The sequence below is a fragment of the Bufo bufo genome, chromosome 2 (genome assembly GCF_905171765.1).
Source record: "Bufo bufo chromosome 2, aBufBuf1.1, whole genome shotgun sequence".
NCBI classification, from domain to species: Eukaryota; Metazoa; Chordata; class Amphibia; order Anura; family Bufonidae; genus Bufo; species Bufo bufo.
In genome coordinates, this window is record NC_053390.1 from 496,573,411 (window position 1) to 496,579,878 (window position 6,468).

The following is a 6,468-nucleotide window of genomic DNA, read 5'->3' on the forward strand; positions in this document are numbered from 1 at the left end:
CAAAACGCATTGCTGCTGTAATATATTTTAAACAATGTCTATAAGTCTAATACTTTTTTTAAAATGCAGCGCTGAAAAGAAAAATGGCCACGACCGGTGTCTCCAAAGCGGTATCAAAGAAATCTAGCACAACAGTTAAGGCTCCCTCTACAGCCGCTCAAAAAACAATGTCTATAACTTTTAAGCGTGTGTAAACAATGGTGTTTAATCAAACCTTGTAATTTAAAGTTTTTCAGCTGCCTGGTAGTAGCGCAAGTGTCAACATAACAGTTTCATTCCCCGAACCACCAGAGTCAGTCACCAACGCCCACGACAGTTGGCTGTCTGAGAATCCCGCAATGCCGATTCCGTTGTCCTGATGCCCGTAAGTTAATATTACACAGCGCTCTGTTTTAATTAGACCCGCTTGATGTTCTTAATACTTACAGCGGGCTGCTTGTCTTTAAATTTTTAATAAAAGTTATAATGACATATCTATCTATCAATTTATCTACCTATATATCCAGCTATCTATCTATCTATCTTTCCATCTATCTGTTATCTATCTATCTATCTATCTATCTATCTATCTATGTATCCATACAGCCAAATACCCCAACTATCTAAATTCTATCAATTTATCTATCTATTTATCTATCTATCTATCTTTCCATCTATCTGTTAGCTATCTATCTATCTTTCCATCTATCTGTTAGCTAACAGATAGATGGAAAGATAGCTATCTATCTATCTATCCATTTATCTATCTATGTATCCATACAGTCAAATACCCCAACTATCTAAATTCTATCAATCTATCTATCTATCTTTCCATCTATCTGTTAGCTATCGATCTATCTAGCGAGCTTGAAATTCTTAATACTTATATCTTAATGTTTGTCTTTAAATTTCAGCCAAAAGAAAAGAAAGCAACAAAGCCCGAATCGTTAAAGAGAGACGACGATCGACCACAAAACAGCATCAGGAACAGTTTACACCGATAGCTGGAGTTCTAACAACGCCGCGGCCGTTTCTGCAGAGTGGTGAGCCAACTAGCGTAATAAATGGTATTACAGCTTTATGCGACATAACACCAATACCCAATACGCAGGATGTAATACCTTGTAAAAAGCGCATCACATTTGATACGCCAGACACATGCAGCAACGTACAACAGATAAGCGAACCCCAACAGCGATACGCGCCTCTTGTCCATTCCTGTTATTGTCGGGGTGGAGAAACGTACGACGCGTTGAGGGATATCGCGAAATGTAAAGACAAAATGGCACGCATGGCGTTGCATTTAAAATGTTACGTTAAAGACTCTACGTCTCTAGCGTTTAACAGTCCCAACAAAAATACTGAGGGACAAATACACGCTAAGCGTAACAAATGCATACGACTGATTACGCATCTTGACGCTCTTGAAAAGAGCTGCTAGGCAGAGACTGACTAGTGATGACTGGTGGAGGTGGACGACCTTTTAAAAGCGCAAAAACAACTGTAAGTGCTAGGGTTAGAAAGTTAAAACAGGCTATAAAAATCAGTTTTTCAGTTAAACGTTCTAAAATAACTAGATAGTGTAAAAAGGCGTCGCCGGCGTAACAATGGGCCGCCGGCGCGTCCGAACAAAATAGCTAGCAAAAAATGACAGGAATGTCGTAACAAGACTGGTGCGTCGTCTCGTCTGAATGCTGGACAAACACACCAGCAGCCGCAGACCGCGCAAGCGGGGCACAGTCGTCCAAACAGATCGCACACTAATAGACCTTCAAATACGCAATCAAAGCGTATTCAGTCAGGCGACCCACAAAATGACGACATGACCTATAACACGGCTATTACAGAGGAACCCCCTGAACCACAAAATGTTAGATCCGTTTATCTAGAACGTGTATATCATCAACAGCGTGACTTAGCGAATTTTAATAGTACCATGTACACGGAACACTTCAGATTCGCTAACCTCGAAGCCATTCGCTCATTTGTTGACGCTCTTGATGCAATACACGCTTCTATACAGACATTGTTAGATAGGGTTTTACGGGACGCCGATCCGGGTGATTTCATACAATTGCGTTTAGACGGCGGCGAAACGTTTGATTCGATTTTTTTCTAATAGGTATTTTAGAGATGGATTTAGAGCCGAAACATTTTTGGACAATATCGCTAACGCTTTACAGAGTAACGCGGAGTGCATAGCCGGTATTACACTTAAACTAGTTGTCATCATTGTCAGGTGTCGCCGTGGTGGAGCCAGAAGACTTTTGGGCGGTGTCGCTTATAGTCGGATTATTGATCGTAAAAAACAACATTTATACGATTTTAATAATTACGATAATAACGTCTGTCTGGCCGCTAGTGTTTACGCTATTTTGGAGGGTGCTGCTTTGAGCGACGTCGCCTTGTTAGAGAAAGCTCAACAACTGCATAGAGACTTACAAATACCCGAGGGGTATTTGGTGTCTTTTACTGACGTTGCTGAATTTGAAAAAAAATTAAACATCACAATTTAAATTTTGTACCACAATAGGGGGCAGTGGCGTTATTATCACACAGCCCGCACAGCTAAAGAAAAGACCGTTTATATATTGCACCATGAAAAGCATTATTATGGCATAAAAAATCTAAAAGCCTTTATCGGTTTCGATTATTTTTGCAACGTTTGCACTGTATACAAACATAAATATCGACACGGGTGTATGCAGTTTTGTAAAGCGTGCCAGAGCTCGAATTGTGTTGAGCAGTCTAATAATACACGGTGCCCGATATGTAGGACGTATTGCCGTTCAGAGGCTTGTTTTGAAACACATAGAAACCTGTCACTTAGTGATAAAGCTCTTTGTAAGAAAAAAACTTTTTGCGGATTTTGTTACAAATATATAGACTGCGGCGATGAGCACAAATGTAACGGTTTAAAATGCACCATCTGCGGCGGGCAGGTTGACAAATTTGACGACCATGTTTGTTACATGCAGCCATACAACCCCAAAAAAATTACTGACAAGTATATCTTTTACGATTTTGAATGCATGCAAGAAACAGGCTTGCATATATCCAATTTCATTTACGCAACCACACTATACGGCCCCAACTCCTGGCATTTTAGCGGAAAATCCTGTACGCTTGACTTTGTGTGATTTTTTTGCCGACGGTAAGTTTTCGGGTTACAAGTTTATAGCGCACAATGCTGGACGCTACGACGCTTATTTTGTTTTACAGGAGTTGATTAATGAAAAATTTAAAATTGATATTATAAATCAAGGCGGTCGGTTAATGTGCGTTACCCTGAAGGACTTAAAAATTTGGTTCATAGACTCGCTGAATTTCATGCCTATGAAGCTCAGCAAGATGCCCGAGGCTATGGGTTTTTCAGGCGCCAAGGGCCACTTCCCGCATTTTTTAAACACGGCAGAAAATCAAAACTACATAGGCGCCCTACCAGCTGCTATGTATTACGGCGTCGAATACATGATGCCTGGTGAGAAAAAAGAATTCACAGATTGGTACGAGAAACATAAAAATGACACCTTTAATTTTCAGAAAGAGTTAAAAGCTTACTGTAAGCAGGATGTTACAGGGACACGATTATGGCCATGACGGAACAAAAAGTTTTGCAATACATTAAACGTGAAAAGAAATACAGAACGGTCACTAAATGTAATGATCCACTCCAACTTATCACATTGGCATCCGTGTGCATGGCTATGTATCGGTTTAAATTTCTACCCAAAAATACCATAGCGATTGTCCCAGCAGATAATTACCACAAGACCCAGAAACGCTTTTCAACACCCGCTATACAGTGGCTCATGTACCTTGAACATGCTGAAGGCATTTCTATACAACACGCGTTAAAGGGCGGTGAAAAAAAGGTCGGTAAATATTTTTTGGACGGGTATGCTTTTGTTAACGGTAAACACACCGCTTTTGAATTTCAGGGCTGTTTTTACCACGGGTGTCCTGTGTGCTATAACGAGCAGGACAGCAACGAGCTTACTAAATCGTCCTACGGGCAGCTATACCAATCTTTCCTAGTCAGGAAAAGCCGACTACAGAGACAAGGCTTTACGGTCCGCGTCCTGTGGGAACACAAGTGGCGGGAAATGATTGCAAACGATTCGGGGCTCAAAGACTTTCTGATTAAAACGAAATTCCCGACTCCTTTGGATCCTCGTGACGCGCTTTACGGCGGTCGCACTAACGCCATTAAACTTTATCACAAGGTACAGTCCGATGAAACAGTGCATTATTACGATTTCACCAGTCTGTACCCTTTTGTTAATAAAACTAAGACTTACCCTGTAGGACACCCAAAAATCATTTATGATCATTTTGGCTACATCAAAAAATACTTTGGCATTGCCAGAGTTAAAGTGTACCCGCCCAGAGATTTATTTTTTCCGGTCCTGCCTGTAAAGCTAAATAAAAAACTAATGTTTCCGCTATGTTACACATGCGCCTTGAGCTGTCAGAAAGACATTTGCAGCCACACAGACGATGAGCGTTCCCTAACCGGTACATGGTGCACCATAGAAATAGTTTTAGCTGTTGAAAAAGGTTACAGGATTGTCGAGATCAACGAGATCTGGCATTTTCCAAACACAACAGACGATTTGTTCACCCCCTACATCAAATTACACCTCCGAGATAAACAGGAGGCTTCCGGTTATCCCAGTTGGTGTAAAACGGATTCTGAAAAAACTGCTTACATCGCGGCATTTTTAAAAAAAGATGTCTGCTTGCGATCTGATAAGATAGCTGTAAACCCAGCAAAAAGACAAATTTCAAAACTGTTCCTAAACTCTTTGTGGGGTAAGTTTGGCCAGCGTTCTAACTTGTCACGTACCAGCATAGTCACGGACCCTGACGAACTTTTCAAATTAGCTTTTGTGCCGTACTACGACCTCTCCGAGGTTAATTTCATCGATGACGATACGGCAGTAGTCAATTGGCGCTATGTAAAAGAGTGCTACACCCACAACAAAAACACAAACATTTTTATAGCCTGTTTTACAACCGCCTATGCCAGACTCGAATTATACAAGCTCCTAGACAGGCTACAGGAACGTTGCCTTTATCACGATACAGACTCCGTCATATTCGTGAGTAAGGGGTCTGAATGGACGCCACCCTTGGGTGATTTTCTCGGTGAACTAACTAGTGAAATACCTGACGACGCCCACATTACCGAGTTTGTATCCGCTGGCCCAAAGACTTAGGGCTGTTTCACACGAGCGGATGCCGTGCGTGACATCCGCTCCGTGAATGACAGCCAAGACCAGATGCAGACTGCAGAAGCACGGAGCATTAACATGAAATCACAGTGAGATAAAGTTGTCACTGTGATTTCGTAGTAAAGAGATCACAGAGAGGCACGGAGCATTATCAATCATGTTACTGCTCCGTGCTTCTGCAGTCTGCATCGGGTCTTGGCTGTCATTCACGGAGCGGATGTCACGCACGGCATCCGCTCGTGTGAAACAGCCCTTACGGCTACAAACTTAACAACGGGAAAACCGTATTGAAGGTTAAGGGTATAACACTCAATGTCGCTTGTTAATTTTGACAGTTTAAAAGACCTTGTGTTGGATTACTCACACAACACCGACCCCGAGACGCAGAAAACAATAGGCATCGAGCAAGACGGCATTTAGAGAAATAGGAAGCGCTTGACCATAGAGACAAGACCATTACTTAAAACGCAAAAGTGCGTCTACACAAAGAGACAGCTGACGGCTGACTTTACAACGTTGCCTTTTGGCTATTAAACATGACTGCGCAATTTCAACACCCTTTTTCGTGTATTCTAGCAGGACCCTCAAATTCTGGAAAGAGTTTTTTTGTTAAAAATGTATTAATGCACAAGGATACGTTAATGTCGCACAAACCTGATAATGTCATTTGGTTTTACGCATGTTGGCAGAAATTGTATGATGAACTAACCCGTTTGTTTACAAATATCAGGTTTATCGAGGGGGTCCCGCAAAATTTTACAGACGCTGATTTATTTCCAATGGACAAGGTAAATTTGGCGGTTGTTGATCTTATGGAGGCGGCTTGTGAAAATCTTGAAATACAAAACGCATTCATTAAATACGTACACCACAGAAATTTGAGCATTATGTATCTCGTTCAAAACGTTTTTTGTCAGGGTAAGAAAAGCCGAACCATAAATTTAAACACTAAACATATGGTCCTTTTTAAGAACCCTCGTGATAAATTACAGGTTATATTACTTTGGCTCGGCAGATGTACCACGGTAAAACACGTTTCTTTTGAAAATGCTACACACAAGCCTTACGGCTATTTACTTGTAGATTTAAGATCTGATACGCCTGAGGACCTACGACTCAGAACCGGTCTGTTCCCACCAGATCTGCCGGTGGCTTATGTGTGCAAAAAGAAGCTCTAAAATGAGGTGTCACACATCTTTACGGTTATTTTTGATAGCGGCGCTGGTGCTGTAAGGATGTCGAACAGGATCTG

General features: G+C 41.5%; 1 long non-coding RNA gene across 1 annotated transcript; it reads left to right on the top strand.

The window, feature by feature from the left end:
• The first annotated feature begins 352 nt into the window (after positions 1–352).
• Positions 353–5,625, top strand: LOC120991639. The gene is made up of 3 exons (XR_005776746.1): positions 353–364; positions 894–1,022; positions 5,552–5,625. It is a non-coding gene; the product is annotated as an uncharacterized LOC120991639 (long non-coding RNA).
• Positions 5,626–6,468: the final 843 nt, after the last annotated feature.